The sequence below is a fragment of the Cherax quadricarinatus genome, chromosome 84 (genome assembly GCF_038502225.1).
Source record: "Cherax quadricarinatus isolate ZL_2023a chromosome 84, ASM3850222v1, whole genome shotgun sequence".
Classification (NCBI taxonomy): Eukaryota; Metazoa; Arthropoda; class Malacostraca; order Decapoda; family Parastacidae; genus Cherax; species Cherax quadricarinatus.
In genome coordinates this window covers 13,194,968-13,220,144 of record NC_091375.1, presented here as the reverse complement: position 1 = coordinate 13,220,144, position 25,177 = coordinate 13,194,968, and the positions used below count along the sequence as shown (strand labels likewise).

Genomic DNA, 25,177 nt, shown 5'->3' with positions numbered 1-25,177 from the left:
TTCAGAGTGCAGGCACTGTACTTCCCATCTCCAGGACTCAAGTCCGGCCTGCCGGTTTCCCTGAATCCCTTCATAAATGTTACTTTGCTCACACTCTAACAGCACGTCAAGTATTAAAAACCATTTGTCTCCATTCACTCCTATCAAACACGCTCACGCATGCCTGCTGGAAGTCCAAGCCCCTCGCACACAAAACCTCCTTTACCCCCTCCCTCCAACCCTTCCTAGGCCGACCCCTACCCCGCCTTCCTTCCACTACAGACTGATACACTCTTGAAGTCATTCTGTTTTGCTCCATTCTCTCTACATGTCCGAACCACCTCAACAACCCTTCCTCAGCCCTCTGGACAACAGTTTTGGTAATCCCGCACCTCCTCCTAACTTCCAAACTACGAATTCTCTGCATTATATTCACACCACACATTGCCCTCAGACATGACATCTCCACTGCCTCCAGCCTTCTCCTCGCTGCAACATTCATCACCCACGCTTCACACCCATATAAGAGCGTTGGTAAAACTATACTCTCATACATTCCCCTCTTTGCCTCCAAGGACAAAGTTCTTTGTCTCCACAGACTCCTAAGTGCACCACTCACTCTTTTTCCCTCATCAATTCTATGATTCACCTCGTCTTTCATAGACCCATCCGCTGACACGTCCACTCCCAAATATCTGAATACGTTCACCTCCTCCATACTCTCTCCCTCCAATCTGATATTCAATCTTTCATCACCTAATCTTTTTGTTATCCTCATAACCTTACTCTTTCCTGTATTCACCTTTAATTTTCTTCTTTTGCACACCCTACCAAATTCATCCACCAATCTCTGCAACTTCTCTTCAGAATCTCCCAAGAGCACAGTGTCATCAGCAAAGAGCAGCTGTGACAACTCCCACTTTGTGTGTGATTCTTTATCTTTTAACTCCACGCCTCTTGCCAAGACCCTCGCATTTACTTCTCTTACAACCCCATCTATAAATATATTAAACAACCACGGTGACATCACACATCCTTGTCTAAGGCCTACTTTTACTGGGAAAAAATTTCCCTCTTTCCTACATACTCTAACTTGAGCCTCACTATCCTCGTAAAAACTCTTCACTGCTTTCAGTAACCTACCTCCTACACCATACACTTGCAACATCTGCCACATTGCCCCCCTATCCACCCTGTCATACGCCTTTTCCAAATCCATAAATGCCACAAAGACCTCTTTAGCCTTATCTAAATACTGTTCACTTATATGTTTCACTGTAAACACCTGGTCCACACACCCCCTACCTTTCCTAAAGCCTCCTTGTTCATCTGCTATCCTATTCTCCGTCTTACTCTTAATTCTTTCAATTATAACTCTACCATACACTTTACCAGGTACACTCAACAGACTTATCCCCCTATAATTTTTGCACTCTCTTTTATCCCCTTTGCCTTTATACAAAGGAACTATGCATGCTCTCTGCCAATCCCTAGGTACCTTACCCTCTTCCATACATTTATTAAATAATTGCACCAACCACTCCAAAACTATATCCCCACCTGCTTTTAACATTTCTATCTTTATCCCATCAATCCCGGCTGCCTTACCCCCTTTCATTTTACCTACTGCCTCACGAACTTCCCCCACACTCACAACTGGCTCTTCCTCACTCCTACAAGATGTTATTCCTCCTTGCCCTATACACGAAATCACAGCTTCCCTATCTTCATCAACATTTAACAATTCCTCAAAATATTCCTTCCATCTTCCCAATACCTCTAACTCTCCATTTAATAACTCTCCTCTCCTATTTTTAACTGACAAATCCATTTGTTCTCTAGGCTTTCTTAACTTGTTAATCTCACTCCAAAACTTTTTCTTATTTTCAACAAAATTTGTTGATAACATCTCACCCACTCTCTCATTTGCTCTCTTTTTACATTGCTTCACCACTCTCTTAACTTCTCTCTTTTTCTCCATATACTCTTCCCTCCTTGCATCACTTCTACTTTGTAAAAACTTCTCATATGCTAACTTTTTCTCCCTTACTACTCTCTTTACATCATCATTCCACCAATCGCTCCTCTTCCCTCCTGCACCCACTTTCCTGTAACCACAAACTTCTGCTGAACACTCTAACACTACATTTTTAAACCTACCCCATACCTCTTCGACCCCATTGCCTATGCTCTCATTAGCCCATCTATCCTCCAATAGCTGTTTATATCTTACCCTAACTGCCTCCTCTTTTAGTTTATAAACCTTCACCTCTCTCTTCCCTGATGCTTCTATTCTCCTTGTATCCCATCTACCTTTTACTCTCAGTGTAGCTACAACTAGAAAGTGATCTGATATATCTGTGGCCCCTCTATAAACATGTACATCCTGAAGTCTACTCAACAGTCTTTTATCTACCAATACATAATCCAACAAACTACTGTCATTTCGCCCTACATCATATCGTGTATACTTATTTATCCTCTTTTTCTTAAAATATGTATTACCTATAACTAAACCCCTTTCTATACAAAGTTCAATCAAAGGGCTCCCATTATCATTTACACCTGGCACCCCAAACTTACCTACCACACCCTCTCTAAAAGTTTCTCCTACTTTAGCATTCAAGTCCCCTACCACAATTACTCTCTCACTTGGTTCAAAGGCTCCTATACATTCACTTAACATCTCCCAAAATCTCTCTCTCTCCTCTGCATTCCTCTCTTCTCCAGGTGCATACACGCTTATTATGACCCACTTCTCGCATCCAACCTTTACTTTAATCCACATAATTCTTGAATTTACACATTCATATTCTCTTTTCTCCTTCCATAACTGATCATTTAACATTACTGCTACCCCTTCCTTTGCTCTAACTCTCTCAGATACTCCAGATTTAATCCCATTTATTTCCCCCCACTGAAACTCTCCTACCCCCTTCAGCTTTGTTTCGCTTAGGGCCAGGACATCCAACTTCTTTTCATTCATAACATCAGCAATCATCTGTTTCTTGTCATCCGCACTACATCCACGCACATTTAAGCAACCCAGTTTTATAAAGTTTTTCTTCTTCTCTTTTTTAGTAATTGTATACAGGAGAAGGGGTTACTAGCCCATTGCTCCCGGCATTTTAGTCGCCTCATACGACACGCATGGCTTACGGAGGAAAGATTCTTTTCCACTTCCCCATGGACAATAGAAGAAATAAAAAAGAACAAGAGCTATTTAGAAAAAGGAGAAAAACCTAGATGTATGTATATATATATATGCATGTGCGTGTCTGTGAAGTGTGACCAAAGTGTAAGTAGGAGTAGCAAGATATCCCTGTTATCTTAGCGTGTTTATGAGACAGAAAAAGAAACCAGCAATCCTACCATCATGCAAAACAGTTACAGGTTTTTGTTTCACAGTCATCTGGCAGGACGGTAGTACTTCCCTGGGTGGTTGCTGTCTACCAACCTACTACCTATAATATATATATATATATATATATAATATATATATATATATAATATATATATATTATACAGCCTCTCCTCACTTAATGACGAAGTTCTGTTCCTGAGACTTCGTCGGTAAACGAATTTGTCGCTAAGTGAGGAGAATACTATAATGGTAATGGGTGTGTGTCGGTCATCTTTGATATTGTTTTAATATCACCTTTGCACCATTTATAACATTTCTGATATATTTTTAAATGTTTATACAGTAGTGTACTGTATATTGTAATAAACAGAACAGAGTTATGCATACTGGTCAGAGAGAGAGAGAGAGAGAGCCCGTCGTAAGTCCAAGTCATCAGTAAACGAGTAGCTGGAGTTTACCTGGAGAGAGTTCCGGGGGTCAACGCCCCCGCGGCCCGGTCTGTGACCAGGCCTCCTGGTGGATCAGAGCCTGATCAACCAGGCTGTTGCTGCTGGCTGCATGCAAACCAACGTACGAGCCACAGCCCGGCTGGTCAGGAACCGACTTTAGGTGCTTGTCCAGTGCCAGCTTGAAGACTGCCAGGGGTCTGTTGGTAATCCCCCTTATGTATGCTGGGAGGCAGTTGAACAGTCTCGGGCCCCTGACACTTATTGTATGGTCTCTTAACGTGCTAGTGACACCCCTGCTTTTCATTGGGGGGATGTTGCATCGTCTGCCAAGTCTTTTGCTTTCGTAGTGAGTGATTTTCGTGTGCAAGTTCGGTACTAGTCCCTCTAGGATTTTCCAGGTGTATATAATCATGTATCTCTCCTGCCTGCGTTCCAGGGAATACAGGTTCAGGAACCTCAAGTGCTCCCAGTAATTGAGGTGTTTTATCTCCGTTATGCGCGCCATGAAGGTTCTCTGTACATTTTCTAGGTCAGCAATTTCACCTGCCTTGAAAGGTGCTGTTAGTGTGCAGCAATATTCCAGCCTAGATAGAACAAGTGACCTGAAGAGTGTCATCATGGCCTTGGCCTCCCTAGTTTTGAAGGTTCTCATTATCCATCCTGTCATTTTTCTAGCAGATGCGATTGATACAATGTTATGGTCCTTGAAGGTGAGATCCTCCGACATGATCACTCCCAGGTCTTTGACGTTGGTGTTTCGCTCTATTTTGTGGCCAGAATTTGTTTTGTACTCTGATAAAGATTTAATTTCCTCGTGTTTACCATATCTGAGTAATTGAAATTTCTCATCGTTGAACTTCATATTGTTTTCTGCAGCCCACTGAAAGATTTGTTTGATGTCCGCCTGGAGCCTTGCAGTGTCTGCAATTGAAGACACTGTCATGCAGATTCGGGTGTCATCTGCAAAGGAAGACACGGTGCTGTGGCTGACATCCTTGTCTATGTCGGATATGAGGATGAGGAACAAGATGGGAGCGAGTACTGTGCCTTGTGGAACAGAGCTTTTCACCGTAGCTGCCTCGGACTTTACTCTGTTGACGACTACTCTGTGTTCTGTTAGTGAGGAAATTATAGATCCATCGACCGACTTTTCCTGTTATTCCTTTAGCACGCATTTTGTGCGCTATTACGCCATGGTCACACTTGTCGAAGGCTTTTGCAAAGTCTGTATATATTACATCTGCATTCTTTTTATCTTCTAGTGCATTTAGGACCTTGTCGTAGTGATCCAATAGTTGAGACAGACAGGAGCGACCTGTTCTAAACCCATGTTGCCCTGGGTTGTGTAACTGATGGGTTTCTAGATGGGTGGTGATCTTGCTTCTTAGGACCCTTTCAAAGATTTTTATGACATGGGATGTTAGTGCTATTGGTCTGTAGTTCTTTGCTGTTGCTTTACTGCCCCCTTTGTGGAGTGGGGCTATGTCTGTTGTTTTTAGTAACTGTGGGACGACCCCCGTGTCCATGCTCCCTCTCCATAGGATGGAAAAGGCTCGTGATAGGGGCTTCTTGCAGTTCTTGATGAGCACGGAGTTCCATGAGTCTGGCCCTGGGGCAGAGTGCATGGGCAAGTCATTTATCGCCTGTTCGAAGTCATTTGGCATCAGGATAACATCGGATAGGCTTGTGTTAATCAAATTTTGTGGCTCTCTCGTAAAAAAACATTTTGATCTTCGACTCTCAGTCTGGTTAGCGGCTTGCTAAAAACTGAGTCATATTGGGACTTGAGTAGCTCACTCATTTCCTTGCTGTCATCTGTGTAGGACCCATCTTGTTTAAGTAGGGGCCCAATACTGGACGTTGCTAAGTGAGGAGAGGCTGTATATATATGTAATGGTACCCCGGTTTTCGTCCTTAATCCTTTCCAGCAGGTCAGTCGAAATCCGAAATGGACGAAAATTGAAGTAATATTTCCCATAAGAAATAATGTAAATCCAATTAATCCATTCCAAACACCCAAAAATATTAACAAAAAATACATTTTATAGAGAATAACTAGTTTTACATACAGAAAACAATGAGAAATTAATATAAATGACTATAATGGATAAATCAACATTTAATCCTTAAACTGTCCAAACATAGATCTACGTTTTTTCAACATTTGAAAGTATGTAAAAAAAAGTAGATATTTATTTTTTACATTTGAAAACGTGTAAAAAAAAGTTTGATCTACTTTTTTTTTGTTATTGAAAATATGTAAAAAAAACGTAGATCTACTTTTGGAGCACTACGCATGTGAACGTAGATCTGCTTGGACAGTTTAAGGGTTAAATCACTATTACATACCTTTATTGAAGATTTGTTGGCATATGGAAGAAGGCGAGGAGGAGGGGGGGAGGGAGGAGAGGTTATCTCCGCCATCATCACTACCACCCTCTACCACCATTACTACCACCATCACTGACAGTCAGGCTGAGTCACGTACGTGTGAGCGGCTGTGTCCTGGGCGGGCGGACACGTCTGATGTGGACGATTTCCAAGCGGAGGTATGAAACCTGGGGTAAAATTTCGCCCAAAAAAGTGGTCGAAATCCAAATTGTACGATATCCGCACTGGACGAAATCCTGGGTTCCACTGTGTGTTTGTGTGTGTGTAATGTGTGTGTAATGTGTGTGTAATGTGTATGTAATGTGTATGTAATGTGTATGTAATATATATATATATATATATATATATATATATATATATATATATATCTCCTAGGTAGTAGGTTGGTAGACAGCAGCCACCCAGGGAGGTACTACCGTCCTGCCAAGTGAGTATAAAACGAAAGCCTGTAATTGTTTTACGTGATGGTAGGATTGTTGGTGTCTTTTTTTTTTTGTCTCATAAACGTGCAAGATTTCAGGTACGTCTTGCTGCTTCTTCTTACATTAAGGTCACACTACACATGCATGTACAAGCATATATATATATACACACCCCTCTGGGTTTTCTTCTATTTTCTTTCTAGTTCTTGTTCTTTTTTATTTCCTCTTATCCCCATGGGGAAGTGGAACAGAATTCTTCCTCCGTAAGGTATGCGTGTTGTAAGAGGCGACTAAAATGCCGGGAGCAAGGGGCTAGTAACCCCTTCTCCTGTACAAATTACTAAATTTAAAAAGAGAAACTTTTGTTTTTCTTTTTGGGCCACCCTGCCTCGGTGGGATACGGCCAGTTTGTTGAAAGAAGAATGTATATATATCTCTCCCAACAAACTGTATCCCACCGAGGCAGGGTGGTCCAAAAAGAAAAGCAAAAGTTTCTCTTTTTAAATTCAGTAATGTTTACGGGAGAAGAGGTTACTAGCCCCTTGCTCCTGGCATTTTAGTCGCCTCTTACAACACGGATGGCTTACGGAGGAAGAATTCTGTCCTGCTTCCCCATGTAGAATATATACATAATTATATATTACAAACTTAGAATTTAGTACCAATTTAATGGATTAACTTATCCTTACGTGGTGGTGTGATGGTGATAAGGCAGTTGTAATAACCTAGCAGTATATATCTGGGTGTTGTGGTTGGTATCCTGGGGGGAGGCTTAGGTGTTTCTGTGAGTTGAAGGATAACTTCTGTAAATCAACAGAAACAAGATAACTCTGGGGTTGGATAACCACAAACGAGGTGATGTAGGATCACAGATCTGAGTTTGTTTAAATGAGCTGAGATAGGGTAACTCTTTAATCTGTAAATGAGTTAGATAACTCTTAACCTGTAAAATTAACTAGTTAGTTAATTGCTATAATTCCTTTGTTCATCTATTATATTCTGTTAGTTTCAGGTGTAATCTGACTCGCCAAATCGTAATGACACGATTGCAAACAAACCATACCAGTGGTCTAGTGGTTAACGCTACGGTCTGGAGTTTTGAGACACTAATCGCGGGTTCTATCCCCGCCCGTGGTATTTTTTTTTTTTCAGGTGTAATATTTACTCTGGTAATTTTTTCAACAGCAGTGATTTATATATCAGTCGCTGTGCCTTCATTGCCTTGTTGTAATTAATTTTTTACGAGGACTTTTACTTCCTTCATGGATCTGAAACAAGATTTATGGATATCTTGTGTCATGGTGCATAGCATTACTTACAACGTTATCATATTTAATTTTTTCATTCAAGATAACTGCTAAGATTATTTTGCGTTTTGCAAATTTCCAGAAGGACGTTACATTATAATTTTCATTGTGTTCTGCGAAATTTACAACTGTTATTACTTTTATTACCTTATGTTTTTGCTTGAAGTTATGGGACTACATATACAGAGCCAGGAGCTGTGAATCAACCCCTGCAACCACAAATAGGTGAGTACACACACACACAGCCAGGAGCTGTGAATCAACCCCTGCAGCAACAAATAGGTGAGTACACACACACACACACACACACACACACACACACACAGCCAGGAGCTGTGAATCAACCCCTGCAGCCACAAATAGGTGAGTACACACACACACAGCCAGGAGCTGTGAATCAACCCCTGCAGCCACAAATAGGTGAGTACACACACACAGCCAGGAGGTGAATCAACCCCTGCAACCACAAATAAGCGAGTACACACACAATTCAAGGTTTTTACTTTAAAGACATACGCTACACAAGACATTGGCCAAAAATAATATTGAAACTGGTGATCATGTTAAACATAGTTGGCTCACCCAGTCACCCACACCACATTCTACAGAAAAAATGTGGACTCCAATGGAAATAAGTCACATTGACCAACTTTTTGGGGATTATCCTATGTAATTTACACTATGATAATTGTGCTTACGTGTACTTGTGCCTAAATAAAGTTACGAATCTCCTCTGGTCTCTTGGGTTTCCACCTTTAACAGTTATCCTCCACTTCCTGCCAACACAAGAAAATTTCGCAGAATATAATTTCATACCCAAAAATTGATTTTTATCCACAGAATCTAATGTTCCAAAGTATGATGATGTAAATTATGTAAATAAAATGATGAGATATATCACATTTATATGCAGTTTATTAAGATAGAGAAACGGAAATACTTATGATATAGATTAACATTTTTGTCCGAGTTAACACTGATTTTATCTGTTTATTGCAGACTGTATCTGGCATCCCTCCACACAGCGTCATGTAAGTACCTCACTATTTCCACAAGTTACTGCTAAACATCCAGCTTTCTCCAGCTCCATGAAAGGTCAGCAGTCTCGTACCTCCAACTTCTAACTTGTTTTGGACATTGTGCAACAGGGATATGTATAAATTGAGAGATTTGTTTCTCTGGGTATAAACTCTGTTAGTTTAAACCTCATTTTAGGGATTGAAATATTCTTGGCTTGTGGTAAACAATACATATATGTGTAGAGGTAATGATTTTCCTGTAGTCGAGCTGCAGTCTCAACCTTCATTGTATATATTTTTAGCATATATCTTCCTATGTGTTCAGTGAAAAGTATATTCACATGTGGAGGAGTGTAGGGTAAATCTGTTCATGTAGACTATAAGAGTTTACTTTGATCCCCATAGGTTCATATTTGGAATCTAAGTATCCTTGACCGCAGTAAGCAGGTTACATGGAGCTTATTGATCCCCTGTGTAGTCGAGTGGCTACAAACCCAATTAACCGACATAGTAACGCTATTATATACACCGAGAGTTGCACATTTTTGTTTATTATACACTTGACGCCTTACTGTATTCTCTGTTTTAGGGATTAAAGTATTCACTGGTCACCACCAGACAAGGATGCTTTAATCCCCAGTGTAGAGTCTACTTGAAGAGTATTCCGAGGATCAACGCCCAGACCAGGCCTCCCGGTGGATGGTTTGATCAACAAGGCTGTTGGTGCTGGCCGCACAAAGTCCGTCATAAACACCATAATCCGACCGATGAGGCACTGACTTGAGAAGCTTGTCCAGTTTTTGAAGACAGGCAGTGATCTATTGGTAATCCCGTATGTAAGACAGGAAGATCTTTTAAAAGTCTTGGCCCCATGACGCCTATCGAGTTTTCCTTATTGTACTCATTACATCCCTGTCTTCATTTGGGAGTATTTTGTATCGTCTGCCAGGCCTCTTTCATGGGGAATGTTTTGTCTGCATATTTGGAACTAGTCCTCCTAAAAATTTTCCAGGTGTAGATTATAATGTATCTCTATCGCCTATGTTCCAAGGAGTGCAGATCAAGGGACTGCAAATGTTCCCAGTAATTTAGGTGCTTGACTGAATCTGCACAGGCAGGAAAGGTTCTCTGCACATTCTCCAGGTCTGCAAGTTCGCCTGCCTTGAACAGAGCTGTTAAGAGTACAGCACTACATTACTTTGAAGGTTCTGATTATTCAGCCTATCATTTTTCTTGGGGTAGTGATAATGACACTGTTGTGATCATTAATTAAAGGTGGGATCTCTGACATGGTCACTTAGGTTTTTTTTTTTTACATTAATCTTGTGCTCTAACGAGTGATTCGAGTTTCTTATACTCCGTTCCTGATTTTATTTCCTTAATATTTCCATAATGGTGTAACTGAAACTTGTCCTCATTGAACATCATATTGTAATAAAGTTGGTAGAATTACCGACAATATGTAAAGTAAAAGGACACATGTGCAACTAATGTGACATTTATTGTGGCAACGTTTCGCTCTCCAGGAGCTTTATCAAGCCATTACAAACAATACATGGACACAGAGGGTATATATACCCTCTGTGTCCATGTATTGTTTGTAATGGCTTGATAAAGCTCCTGGAGAGCGAAACGTTGCCACAATAAATGTCACATTAGTTGCACATGTGTCCTTTTACTGAACATCATATTGTTGCCAGTGACCCCCTCCCCCCGAAGACTGTTTATATCAGCTTGGAGGTTTACCGAGTGCTCAGTGAATGTCACTCTCACTGACTCTAGTGTCTTCTACAACGGTTGATACGATTGTAATGAAGTTGGTTGAATTACCGACAATATGTCAAGTAAAAGGACACAAGTGCAACTAATAAGAACATAAGAAAGGAGGAACACTGCAGCAGGCATGTTGGCCCATACTAGACAGCTCCTTTATTTAATGTGACATTTTAGTGTGGCAATTTCGCTCTCCAGGAGCTTTGTCAAGCCGACAAAGCTCCTGTAGAGCGAAACGTTACCACACTAAAATGTCACATTAGTTGCACTTGTGTCCTTTTACTTTACAGGTTGATACGATGCTGTGAGTTATAAGAATAAAGAAGAGAAGAGGAAGCAGTAGTGTACCTTGGGGAACAAACTTTACACTTGACAACCTCCGTCTTCACTCTGTTTACCATCACACTTCGCGTTTTATTTGTTAGAAAATTAAATATCTATCTGCAAAGTACGTATCTAGTTAATCCTTTTGAACGCATTTTATGACCTGTTATACCACGGTTAAACTTGTCAAAGGCCTTTCCAAAGTTAGTGTAAACTACGTTTGTATGTATACAAGTTTATTTCAGCATAATAAATTCTTTATTCAGAAATGGGTGACACTAGGACCATATAATGGTCAAGCAATTGCGAGAAGCAGGAGTGACCTGCTCTAAATCCTGGGTTGTGCAGTTGGCAAGATTCCATGTGATTAGCAATCTTAAGAGTTGAAGATTGAGACACTTATGCAGCATATGGGAATCTTTATTCAGGAAACGTTTCGCCACACAGTGGCTTCATCAGTCCAGTACAAAGAGGAAGGCGTAAGGAGAGGAGGAGTATGAGGTAATCAGTCCCGCAGCCTGGAGTCGATGTGTTCAGTCCATCAAGTCTACAAGATTGATGGACTGAACACATCGACTCCAGGCTGAGGGACTGATTACCTCATACTCCTCCTCTCCTTACGCCTTCCTCTTTGTATTGGACTGATGAAGCCACTGTGTGGCGAAACGTTTCCTGAATAAAGATTCCCATATGCTGCATAAGTGTCTCAATCTTCAACTTGTAGGTTTTTCAAACCATTCATCACAATCTTAAGAGTTTTTGATAATGTGGGACATCAGTGCTATAGGTCTATCATTTTTTTTTTATTGCTTTACTGCTATCTTAGCGGAGTGAGTTTTCAAGACTGTGGGATGATTCCAGTGACCAGGCTCCTCCATAGAAAGTTCAAGGCACGATATAGTGATTTCTTGCGGTTCTTGATAACAAGCTCCACGAGTCAGAACCCGGGGCAGAGCGCAGGGGCCATGTAGTCGATGGCTTTCTCGAAGTCAAGGTGGGGTTAGAGTTGTCAGAAATAATGGAGATATAGGCAGTTTTTTGAGCCTCGTCCATGAAGAAAACTCATTGGAGAAGGAAGTTCTAAGTGTATACACACTGCTGAGATATATACCCCACCACATATACATGCACTCTTGCTCTCACTGCACACTCATGAAAAATAGATATACATATGGTACATAAGGTCACCTGGATACATTATTGCACACCTTTCATTGAAATTATCTTTCTAATTTGCTGAGCCCCTTTCTCACGTAGTGAGATTTCGATGTGCAGATTTGGGATCAGTCCTCCATAATTTTACATCTCTGGCTTGGTATCTCTTGTTTTGAAGGTTCTAGTTATCTAGCCTATCTGTTTACTTTCGTTTTTATAGCAACTTTGTGATCGTAGAATGCACATAACATGAAGGAGCACTGCAGGAGGCCTACTGGCCCATGCTAAGCACGTCTAAGACAGACACACACACACGCACACACAAGGAAATCGTTCATATGTTCCAGACAATGGAGTTGAACTCTTCTCCAGAATGAGGGACTGACTACCTCAAATACTTTCTCTCCAAGGTTGATGGACTGATTACATCTTTCATTACTACTGCTCCCTTTGTATTTGACTGAAGAAGCCTACTGTGTAGGCGAAACGTTTCAACATTGAAGATACCCAACTGTTGCACATGTGTCTTAATCTTCAACTTGTAGATACTTTATACCATTCTCACCAACGGCAGTAGTGCGTCTTCTAATGGTTATCTAGCAGCCGGCTCTCAGGTGTGCGCACACACACGATGGGATTATTGCCTCCCAGATGATTCTTGTCTGTAATATTTCTGCCAATCATCGATACGTGCATTCAGAAGATAGCATGCGAATCAATTAGGACACACTCCATAAACATCATACAAGTGTGGTACTTGTCTCGCTCTTGATCATTTCCTGGGAGAGTCGGCAACATCACAACCTCTTCTGCATGGTCGGCAAAGCTACACGGTAAACTTGTATATTTTTGACGCTCGTAGTAACCAATCTCATTCTCCCAGTGCTTATTTTATTTCATTTTCGTGTCCTTTTATGTTTGTGTTCTTGAGGCGGCAGGTGTGTGATGGGAAGTACTGGTGTGCAGGTGTAAGTGCTAGGGAGGCATTCAGTTGAATATACCGTGTAAATAATGAGTAAACCTTATGGGATTTTTAGTGTGTGTGTGTGGTTGCAGGGTCGAGTCGTAGCTCCTAGCCCGTGTGTGTTGGTTTAACGCTCTGGACTACGCGAGGGTCATTAAGGTTGCATATAGCCTTTACATCATCAGTCAAGACGACTAAAAACCACTTAAATCCCTAAAATACAAACTATTCTAATGTTAATGTAAAAATTAATAATTTTGTACCAAAAGTACCTTAGAAAACTTACCTAACCTTATTATAATAAGCGCAATTTAATTTAGCCTAATCCAACTAAATATATTTTAGGTAAGTTTACGCTAATTTAATAATAAAGAAATATATTTTTTTCGTTAGGTTTAGAATGATTTTTTTGTGAAATTATTGCATACACAAATTTTTGCTTGCCTTATTCGGCGACAAGAGCTTTGCTATTTAAGTAAAAAATCGCAAATTTTACCCATTCGGCACGACACACACATGTTGGTGGGGTACCCTTGTAGGACCCCCAGCCTAGAGGTGGAGAGTTATTTGGTTTATATAATAGTGTGTGTGTATATATATATCTGCATCGTCTTGAAGAGCATCCGGTTATATCTTATCTAGAATGTTGAGTTGTTTATGATCAGGAAACCGAGACAGGTTTATGTATCTTTCTATGCTACGTTGCCGGCACACTTGGTGTCAATGCCACACACACACACACTAACTTCCTACCTGTTCCTATTTCACTAAGTTCATTTTCTTGCACAGTTGTCAGTGTGATAGGTAAAACTGTAGATCCAGCTCTGTAGGGAATCCTTGGTGTAGTGATACAGGGCATTAAATAATCAAAATATCGGCATAGCCAAAATATAATTATTTAGGCTCGAGACCCATCGAAAGAACAACTTATAGGGATACCATTGTACGTTCTTCAAGCTGCCATAAGTTCCTCATAAAGTTCCCTTGTTACAGTCCCTGAGGGACTGATTGCCGCCTCATCTTTCACTGTTCTTTTCTGTTACTGACCGAAGAAGCCACTGACTGTCGAAACGTTTCCTCAAAGATTTCGAAATGTTGCACAAGTCTCATTCTTCTAAGGAGTTCCCAGATGGAGTTACCATGGACAGACAGTAAACAGCATGAGACTAACTCTTGTTTCTCATAGCTGAAGGGGGTGGTGCTGATATTTTCAGGAAGACCGAGCTGATCTTCACTGCCAGGGGCCCGGCAGAGTGCCCCAACCTCGCTCCAGTAGGATCAAAGACCGAGACCAATCACGGTCAGGGGCCCGGCAGAGTGCCCCAACCTCGCTCCAGTAGGATCAAAGACTGAGACCAATCACGGTCAGGGGCCCGGCAGAGTGCCCCAACCTCGCTCCAGTAGGATCAAAGACTGAGACCAATCACGGTCAGGGGCCCGGCAGCGTGCCCCAACCTCGCTCCAGTAGGATCAAAGACCGAGACCAATCACGGCCAGGGGCCCGGCAGTGTGCCCCAACCTCGCTCCAGTAGGATCAAAGACCGAGACCAATCACGGTCAGGGGCCCGGCAGCGTGCCCCAACCTCGCTTCAGTAGGATCAAAGACCGAGACCAACACGGTCAGGGGCCCGGCAGAGTGCCCCAACCTCGCTCCAGTAGGATCAAAGACCGAGGCCAATCACGGTCAGGGGCCCGGCAATGTGCCCCAACCTCGCTCCAGTAGGATCAGAGACCGCTGGATTACGGGCAGAAATCGCATTATAATTTCCGGGGGAAAAAAAATAGATGGCAAACCTGTCAGACAAACTAAGGAAGCAAGAACAACCATGTTTTTCCAGTGATGCGATCCAAAGAGGAAATGTCTGCCGCAGCCTGGACATACAACCTACCTCCGGAGACTTCCAAACACAGGTTTTAGGCTGTTACACATGTGTGTATGAGTGTAAGAGAGAGAGAGAGAGAGAGAGAGAATGAGAATGAGAGAGAGAATGAGAATGAGAGAGAGAGAATGAGAATGAGGGAGTCAACACAGACAGAAACCAATTACTCCGCCATGTTGTGTAACGTAAAGGGTCGGATTTCCTGCATTTGAAACCCATGCTCAGTCGTTTTTGTAGCCCGTGACGTCACCGAGGCGCCTGATAACTTATTTTCGTTGCTGATATAGTAGGTGTTTCTCTCTCTCTCTCTCTCTCTCTCTCTCTCTCTCTCTCTCTCTCTCTCTCTCTCTTAACCAAGATAGAAATAGTTATTAATAATATTAAATGTTTTTTTTTTGGGTTTTAAAATGACTAATAAAAACTCATAAAAATGTTACGTTACTTGAGCTCTGAGGATCATATATACATAGTGTATATATATCTCAGTGTATATTCAGAGTTTATTCTGCTCATTATTTTAGGGATTAAAATATTTTAAACTGATGAAATGCGGCATTAATGAAATCGATAGGCTTGAAACTGCAGTTGACAGAGAAGTTGATAGTTGATTATCACCTTCACAGAATTATTATGAGGCGTATGGCGAAGCATTAAACCCGAATGGGGTCAGACAATGTTTGGGAAGTGGGATGCAGTCAGGTTCGATTCGAAGAGAGGCAGTGACTCCAATTCAGTGTATCAAGAGCCCCTCACCAGCATCAAGGCACTTGATGCCAGCAATAGGTTCGTGATGCAAGGAATTGGATCTCCCCTCTCCTCTTGGATCGAACTTGATATCTCCCATTACCCTGGCGTTGTATAACCCCTACGGGTTTAGCACTAATAACCCAGGCAATTTTCATTATCATATCCAATCAAGAATAAACTCAAGTTAATGGATTTAAATTGGCTTAATTTAGATTAAGAACGGGTATAGGAAAATACTGTTCTGGGAATAGATTTGTGGTTGAGTTTAACAGGTTGCCCTGTGGTCATTGAAGCTAAGAGTTGGGTAGCTTTGAAAATAGGTTGAAACAGTGTCAGCTAGACTTCCATTGTACACTTTGTTGGCCCTGGTGCAATATGTTCATGTTAGCATATGGGCCAGAAGATCCACGTGTGGTTAGTCCGTCTCCTCGCTAAGAACAAGGATGCCAAGTTTTGTTTGTTCTCCAGGACATGACGAGCCCTTGGTCATGAACGGGTGGATGAGGAGGAGAAGGCTGTTTTTTTTCCAGCGTTTTTCCAGTGCGTCCTTCAGCAGTGTACCTTTGATCTACCTTTACCTTTGACGAATTTCGAGTTTGTCTACTCCCAGGGCTCGGTCTTGGGCCAGGCTCGCTGATCATTTCTGGGGATTATGTTCCCTTTGGTCGAAAGTAGGTTTGGAAAGTTAATTAAGAACTTTTGAAGCACATAACATAAAGTAGATATTTGTATGCTGAATGTAAGTAGAACACTGTAACATTTACTTGTCATGTTACACGACCCTTATGGACGACCAATGAATTAGTTCAACAGGACATGGGAGTTTGGCCGCCCTGTTTCAACAAGTGTCGTCACTGAAAGATTTCTCTGTACACAAATATTCCGCACACATGGAAACATACGACGACGTTACTCTCCGACTTCGACCATTTACAAGTCTCACTAACACAGGAAGGTGAGGGAGCCAGTACATATAGATGACAGGGACGGGCCAGAGAAAGTGGAGTAGTGGTAGAGGTGGTGATGGTAGTAGTAAAGTATTAGTGGTAGTAGTAAGTGGGGGGGGAGTAATGGTAGTGGCACAAGAGTAAAACGAGGCAATAGTAGTAGTAGTAGTAATGTAGTAATAGTAGATTTTTCTGTAAGTTGAGAATATCAACACTACGCTACCGTTAACCACCTAGTTACAAGTGTTCCTGTGCGGCTTATGGCGTGCACCTATGGAACACACCAACTGACTGCAAATAACTTTAGAATTTCCACTTATATCGTTGTTTTTATAATTACGTGATGACCTGTAGGGACAAGAGGGGCTTCTGGGACACAAAGCACCACTGAGAGGGTCATATGACTTTAAGACCCACATCAGGAGAAATTTTCCCGCTATCCCTGAGAAATATAGTACCAATAATATTTATGAGATGCGTGTGTAATACTTGAGTATCTCCTGTGGAAACATCTCTCTAACTAGTATCGTTTATCACTTCAATAGAGGGTTACTAGAGACGGTGAAAGATGTAAATTATTAGTTTGACATGCTCGGCTCCTCGATCGTGATCAGTCACAAACCTGTGACACGTTAGTTTCATGTACCATTAGTATTAAGGATTTATGGTTGCAGGGGTCGCTTCACAGCTGCCGGTCCCTCAGCGTGTGTATAGACAGGTGTACTCTTATATTTATATACACTCAGAATTTTACTCTATTTGACGCTCAGAAAAATTTTATTTTACGTGGTGGGATTTATTGGTGTTTTATTTATTGTTATTTTGTTGTGTATTGATGATTTATTGCTCAAGTTAAATTCTTTCCTACTTCCCCGTGCATGTGGATTATATATATATATATATATATATATATATATATATATATATATATATATATATGTCGTGCCGAATAGGCAGAACTTGCCATCTTGGCTTAAATAGCAACGTTCATCTTGCCATATAGGACAAGTGAAAATTTGTGTATGCAATAATTTCGCCAAAATCATTCTGAACCTAACGAAAAAATTATATTTCACTGTGTTTGTTTAGTATTAAATTATTGTAAACAAATCTAAAATATATTTAGTTGGGTTAGGCTAAAATAAATTGTTCTTGTTATAATAAGGTTAGGTAAGTTTTCTAAGATTCTTTTGGAGCAAAATTATAAATTTTTACATCAACATTAATGAAAAAAATGTATCTTTAAACGTATAAGAGAAAATTTTAGAAAGGACTTAATTTTAAATGAGTTCTTGCTAATTGACCAGTTTTACATATTCGGCACGACATTATATATATATATATATATATATATATATATATATATATATATATATATATATATATATATATATATATATATATATTTACCGTTAATATCTAACCTCATTGTGATAAGTGCAAGTCGGTGTGACTGTAGCGGCAGCGCAGCGCAGGGAAAACCTCCAATAATTAATGCGGGTGTGGATGAATTGATGGTGTGATAGAGGTTGATGGCGTTTAAGAGCTTTTTTATGGCAGACAAGTTGGGTTGAGTGTAGCTAACGAGAGGAGCGTCTCCCCAGGATCTTGTTATACTGGCTTTATTAGCCAGGAAAGAACGTGTTAATTCTTACCCTCACGACATTTAAGAGTAATCTTAAAAAATAATTATCAGAGTAATATAAAGATATTCGTAATGAGGTATCCGCTTCCAACAGCCATTAGCAAGAAATATTCCTTTTACGTTATATATACTAGGTTATATATACCAGAGTGTATAGTAGCTAAAGTGCATTAGAAAGTATTCTAGCTAAATTATCGTAAAAAGATATGTTTGGCAGTGTACTAGAACGCATGCTAATTCTAGTATACTAGAAAGTGTGCTAGCTAGAGTATACGAGAAAGTATACTTCCTAGAGTATTATGGAAAGTGTATGTGCTGAGACACGCACAATAGCTGGCGTACCATTTGAAGTATACTAGAAAAATATAGCAGATCCTTTTCTTGTCTTTGTGTAGGGACTGGGGGAATATACGAGTATATGACTGTTTTAAGACACACACACACACACACACACACACACACACACACACACATACACACACACACGTGTGTGTGTTTATGACGCACGGAGACGTGTGAACGATCTTTAGCTGAAGATTAACATCTCCCGTGACTTTCTTGCATTCTTAAGATTGCTTGTCAGCGATTGTATTGCAAATATATATATATATATATATATATATATATATATATATATATATATATATATATATATATATATATATATATATATATATATATATATATATATATATATATATATATATATATATATATATATATATATATATATATAAACACTGATCTCTGGCTGAAGGAGACTCGAACCTACGAACCCTACCCAAGGACACACGATGGTGTGGATGACTCCCTACCCAAGGACACACGATGGTGTGTCCTTGGGTAGGGAGTACGACATTCAGTTCTGCTGGATGCCCTACTCTTAAGGATCGTATGGTTCAGTGGATAAGGGCATCATGTGTTTTCGCCTACCATGAGGCAGGCTAAAGCAGCATGGGTTCGAGTCCTTGGCTAGTGTAGTGTTATTGATCAATACCACTCGTTCGTGGTCACAATATATATATAATAGAAAGTGTGCAGTGGTTAATATGGTGAATATAGCAGCTACGACAACCTAACTCCAGGTGATTTTTTAGTGGCAGAAAACGGAAAAAGAAAATGGAAGGAAATAAAAATAGTCCACCACCTCGGAGCCTTGTTGGACTGGAGGCGCAGCCAGTGGCCACCCATGGCCCTCCAGAATTACAACTACTGATGCCAATAACAAAATACCCCCAATAAAACACAGAATACAACCTCGTTCATATTTGCTAATATACAGGGCCTTAAGCCATCCACCAACAACAAAATACCTTTTATCAGTGGACTTCTAGTGGAGTCTAATGCAATGTTTGCAGCCTTCACAGAGACTCACACAAAAGATCACTTTGACAGTGAAATATGGATAAGTGGTTACAACCTTTTTAGATGCGACAGAAAAAAACAGGCAACAAGGGAGGGGGGGGGGGTTGGCCTGTATGTCAAAGAGTCCCTTATCTGCACAGAGTTGCTGAACACCACAAATGAGGTAGTTGAAGTTCTATCAATAAAGATCGAGAACCAAAACCTAGTCATTGTGGTTGTATACAAGCCACCAGATGCAACCTCACAACAGTTCAAGGAACAGCTACTGAAAATTGATTACTGTTTGGAAAACCTTCCAGCTCCATCCCCAAACATCTTACTGCTTGGTGATTTCAACCTAAGGCATACAAAATGGAAGAATGTAGCAAATAATGTTATAGCTGAAACAATCCCCGGAGGTAGCACAGATGAAAGATCACACATGAGCTACTAAGTCTCTGCGAAAAACACACCTTAAGCCAGCAGATAGTGGAGCCAACAAGACTAGAAACCACACTTGACCTTATCTTCACCAATAATGAGGACCTGATAAGAGACATAAGAATATAAAAAACAACTAATTCCGATCACAACCTAATCGAAGTCCAGACGTACATGCATAGGGGTCCTGATCAGCAGAATGCATGTACCTGTGAAGGTGTCTTCACAAAATACAACTTCAACAACAAGAACATCAACTGGGACCAGGTAAACCATGTCCTAAACGAAACATGTTGGGAAGATGTCTTAAATGACATGGATCCAAACCAGTGCCTTGAAAGGATCAACTTCCTAGCAGCCGAAGCATGTTCTAGGCATATTCCCCTAAGAAAGAAGAAGAGCAGGAGTAAACTGGAGAGAGAGAGACGCTCCCTCTACAGAAGACGACGAAGAGTCACTGAGCTCCTCAGGAGTGCTAGAATATCTGATACACGAAAGGAGACGCTGACCAGGGAAGTGGAAACTATCGAACTTACGTTAAATGACTCTTACAGGAACCAGGAGAGGCAGGAGGAGCTTAAAGATATTAGTGAAATTGAAAGAAATTCAAAATATTTCTTTTCATATGCCAAAAACAAGGCAAATACCACATCTAGTATCGGGCCCTTACTCAGACAGACAGGATGGGACTTACACAGATGACAAGAAGGAAATGAGTGAAATATTGAAATCCCAGTACGACTCTGTGTTTAGTGAACCACTAATCGGTCTGAGGATCGACGACCCAAATGATTTCTTCATGAATGAGCCTCAAAACTCCATAAATGTATGCCAGATTTTCGACATTACACTAACTCCGATAGATTTCGAAAAAGCCATTGACAACATGCCTATGCATTCAGCCCCGGGCCCAGACTCTTGGAACTCTGTTTTCATTAAGAACTGCAAGAAACCCCTCTCGTGTGCCCTAAGTACACTATGGAGGAGGAGCTTGGACATGGGTGAAATTCCACAGTCACTTAAAACAACGGATATAGCCCCACTCCATAAAGGTGGCAGCAAAGCATTAGCTAAGAACTATAGACCAATAGCTCTGACGTCCCACATCATAAAAATCTTTGAAAGAGTGCTAAGAAGCAGGATTGCAAATCACCTGGATTCCCAAAATCTGCACAATCCAGGGCAACATGGGTTCAGGGCAGGTCGCTCCTGCCTCTCACAACTACTGGATCACTATGACATGGCCTTGGATGCACTGGAAGAAAATCAGAATGCAGATGTAATATACACAGACTTTGCAAAAGCATTTGACAAATGCGATCATGGCGTAATAGCCCATAAAATACGTGCTAAAGGAATAACTGGGAAAGTGGGGAGATGGATCTTCAACTTCCTAACAAATCGAACACAAAGAGTAGTGGTCAAGAGAGTTAAATCGGAGGCTGCCATAGTGAAGAGCTCTGTTCCACAAGGCACAGTACTCCCCCCATTTTATTCCTTATCCTCATATCAGACATAGACAGAGATATACACCACAGCACGGTATCATCCTTTGCGGATGATGCTAGGATCTGCATGAGGCTGTCATCTGCTGAGGACGCGGTTAACCTCCAAGAAGATATAAACAAAGATTATCAGTGGGCAACGGTAAACAATATGATGTTCAATGAGGACAAATTCCAACTACTCCGTAATGGAAAACTGGAGGAGATAATAACTAGAACAGAGTATACTACTGACTCCGGCCATATAATAGAGCGGAAAAATAATGTAAGGGACCTGGGAGTAGTAATGTCTGAAGATCTCACTTTCAAGGATCACAACAGTGCCACGATCGCACATGCAAAGAAAATGATAGGATGGATAATGAGAACTTTCAAAACGAGAGATGCCAAGCCAATGATGATCCTTTTCAAATCACTTGTTCTCTCTAGGCTGGAATACTGCTGTACATTAACATCTCCATTCAAAGCAGGTGAAATCGCAGATCTAGAGAGTGTACAGAGATCCTTTACTGCACGTATAAGTTCTGTCAAGCACCTTAACTACTGGGAACGCTTGGAAGCACTTGACTTGTACTCGTTGGAACGCAGGAGGGAGAGATATATCATAATCTACACTTGGAAAATCTTGGAAGGAATGGTCCCAAATCTGCACACAGAAATCACTCCCTACGAAAGTAAAAGACTGGGCAGGCGATGCAAAATGCCCCCAATAAAAAGTAGGGGCGCCATTGGTACACTAAGGGAAAACACCATAAGCGTCCGGGGCCCAAAACTGTTCAACAGCCTCCCATCAAGCATTAGGGGAATTGCCAATAAACCCCCGGCTGCCTTCAAGAGAGAGCTGGACAGATACCTAAAGTCAGTGTCGGATCAGCCGGGCTGTGGCTCGTACGTTGGACTGCGTGCGGCCAGCAGTAACAGCCTAGTTGATCAGGCCCTGATCCATCAGGAGGCCTGGTCATGGACCGGGTCGCGGGGGCGTTGATCCCCGGAATAACCTCCAGGTAGTGTAATGTACGATATAGCGATCTCTGGATTACAGGTCGAGCTGGATGGTAGAAAGTTTGTTGTTGGGGGAAAAATCAGCAGATACTGGCAAGACGATGTATCTATAACCTCGTGAAGGTGAGGCAGGTAGTCGATGGCTCCTTGGCGGGCTAAGTAGATAGATGGCTGCCTTCGTTATGACAAGGTAGTGTTGCCGTGGCTTGTGCCATCTGTTACCTCACCTTCCCGTGTCTGAGGACACGGGAAGGTGGGATAAAAGTGCACTTGGTGGGAAGGTTCAGCCTCACTACACTCCCATTAGTGGCCTACACCAGTGAACGAGTCATCTTATGGGGAAGACGAGTATCAGGGTCTTTCCCTGATGCATAAGGTGACATCGACCGGCCTCGCGGTAAGCCTGGCATAATGAGTTAATGCATCTGATCTCCAATGTCCTGATGACAAGTTGAGGTTCTGAAGATTATAAAAAAATAGATTACGTTGTCCATTTAAAATTATAATTGAAGGAAAATAATTTTTGAAGTCTCTCAGTGACTTTAATGATAGTGTTTAATTGTGCATTTAAGTGGCGTTTGTCTTTCCATTTTTGACTCGCTGTTTGTATTATATACCTTTGAAGAGGTTCGAGAGTTTGACTACTCTTGGAGCCCGGCCATTGGCCAGGTTCGTCTGGTTTTCAGGTCCTCACCACCTTCTCGAGGATTGTCCTAAGAACACCTCCCTCAGGGATTAGTCAACCCTTGAGGAGGAAGGGATGGATGACAATGATATTTAATTCAGGAATTTGGGGCACAGATCCAATTCCCTAGATCAAGAGCCCCTCACCAGCATCAAGGAACCTCCCTTGAGGGGCCTGCCCAAGGAAACCCTCATTAAACCATACCACGGGCGGGATTTGAACCCGCGGTCAGAGTCTCAAAATTCCAGACCGTCGCGTTAGCCTCATTACAATTATCACAAAAGTATTTTATAAATCTTTCCACATTGCATAATAAAACCTCACAAAGTACTATTTAGTTACGCAGGAAGCTGAGAATAACAATTATTTTTTCTGATTACATCCTCTGCTTCTTTCAAATATTATTCTTAAATAATTAACCATATTTAGGATCTTGTTGCTTAGGGGAGCTTAAGTTTAAAAATGTGTTCGCAACATTTAATTAGGCTATAGCGAGGAAACGGCAGGATTAATATATGCATTTCAGATGATCGTTTTATAGCAGGGGAGTCTGTGATTGCTTGCTTTATTAGTTTCATTCTGTGTAGGTCATTAAATCTGCTATTACTGTAAATTAAGAGGCACGTAAGTTCCCCCGTCTTCTAACATGTTCATTTTTCCACTATAATCTACCTTGTCCATAATTACTATTGCATTTGCTTTGGTAAGGTGAAGTCCAGGATCTTTCCTTAATTCATGGTATAAGTTAACACTTGTGTTGGAGATTTGTTAAGTTATACCATGAAATTAAAGTTATATCATGAATTTAAGAAGTTATATCATGAAATTAAAAAGTTATACCATGAAATTAAAGTTATACCATGAAATTAAAGTTATACCATGAAATTAAAGTTATATCATGAATTTAAGAAGTTATACCATGAAATTAAAGTTATACCATGAAATTAAAGTTATACCATGAAATTAAAGTTATACCATGAAATTAAAGTTATGCCATGAAATTAAAAGTTATACCATGAAATTAAAGTTATACCATGAAATTAAAAAGTTATACCATGAAATTAAAAGTTATACCATGAATTTAAGAAGTTATACCATGAAATTAAAAAGTTATACCATGAATTAAGGAAAGAGCCTAGATTTCACCTTAGGAAACAAAAGAAATATGATAGTAATTATAAACAAGGTAGATTATACTGGAAAAATCAACATGTGATTAGAGGTGCCTCTTAAGATCAAGACTAGACGATGTCTATACTCTTTTAAGATGTGATGAATGGTTTGAAAAACCGACAAGATTCTATGTGACTGAACACATAGAGGTGATTACCTCTTCTCCTCCTCTCCTTAGCCTTCCTCTTTGTATCTGAAAGCCACTAAACGTTTCCTGACGCTGCATAAGTGTCTCAATCTTCCACTCTTTTAAGATACACACTTAAGTGTATATGTACATACGTGGAAGTAATGAGTCCAGGGGCCCAGCCTAGTAACTAGTCTTTCCCGTCCATGAATCAAACCAGATTAAACCATACCCTCGGCCGGGATTGAACCCGCGGTCATTACGTGTCATTACGATTTCTTGAGTCAAACCAGATTGCTCCCCGTTCCCCAGACCGACCAGTACGGGTTTAGTACTCCGTCATTATATCGATGTTTGGCAGCTTGAAGTGTATTTATCGTTGTTTTAAAGGAATTCAGTATATTTTTTATTCACTCTAATACATTCCTTTTAAAAGAATATTTCTACAGAAGAATATTTATACAAAAAGAATATACAAAAATAATTATACAAAAATAATATTTATACAACAGAATATTTATACAAAAGTAATGT

General features: G+C 40.7%; 1 protein-coding gene across 5 annotated transcripts in view; it reads left to right on the top strand.

Moving 5' to 3' along the window:
- Positions 1 to 25,177, top strand: part of LOC128704323 (transcription factor GATA-4) — a 331,788-nt gene that overhangs the window by 140,529 nt on the left and 166,082 nt on the right. For all 5 annotated transcript variants that reach the window (XM_053799481.2, XM_053799480.2, XM_070103138.1 and 2 more), the window contains exon 2: positions 8,912 to 8,943. The gene's annotated coding sequence lies outside the window, so the exon portion shown is untranslated. The remainder of the gene's footprint in view (positions 1 to 8,911; positions 8,944 to 25,177) is intronic.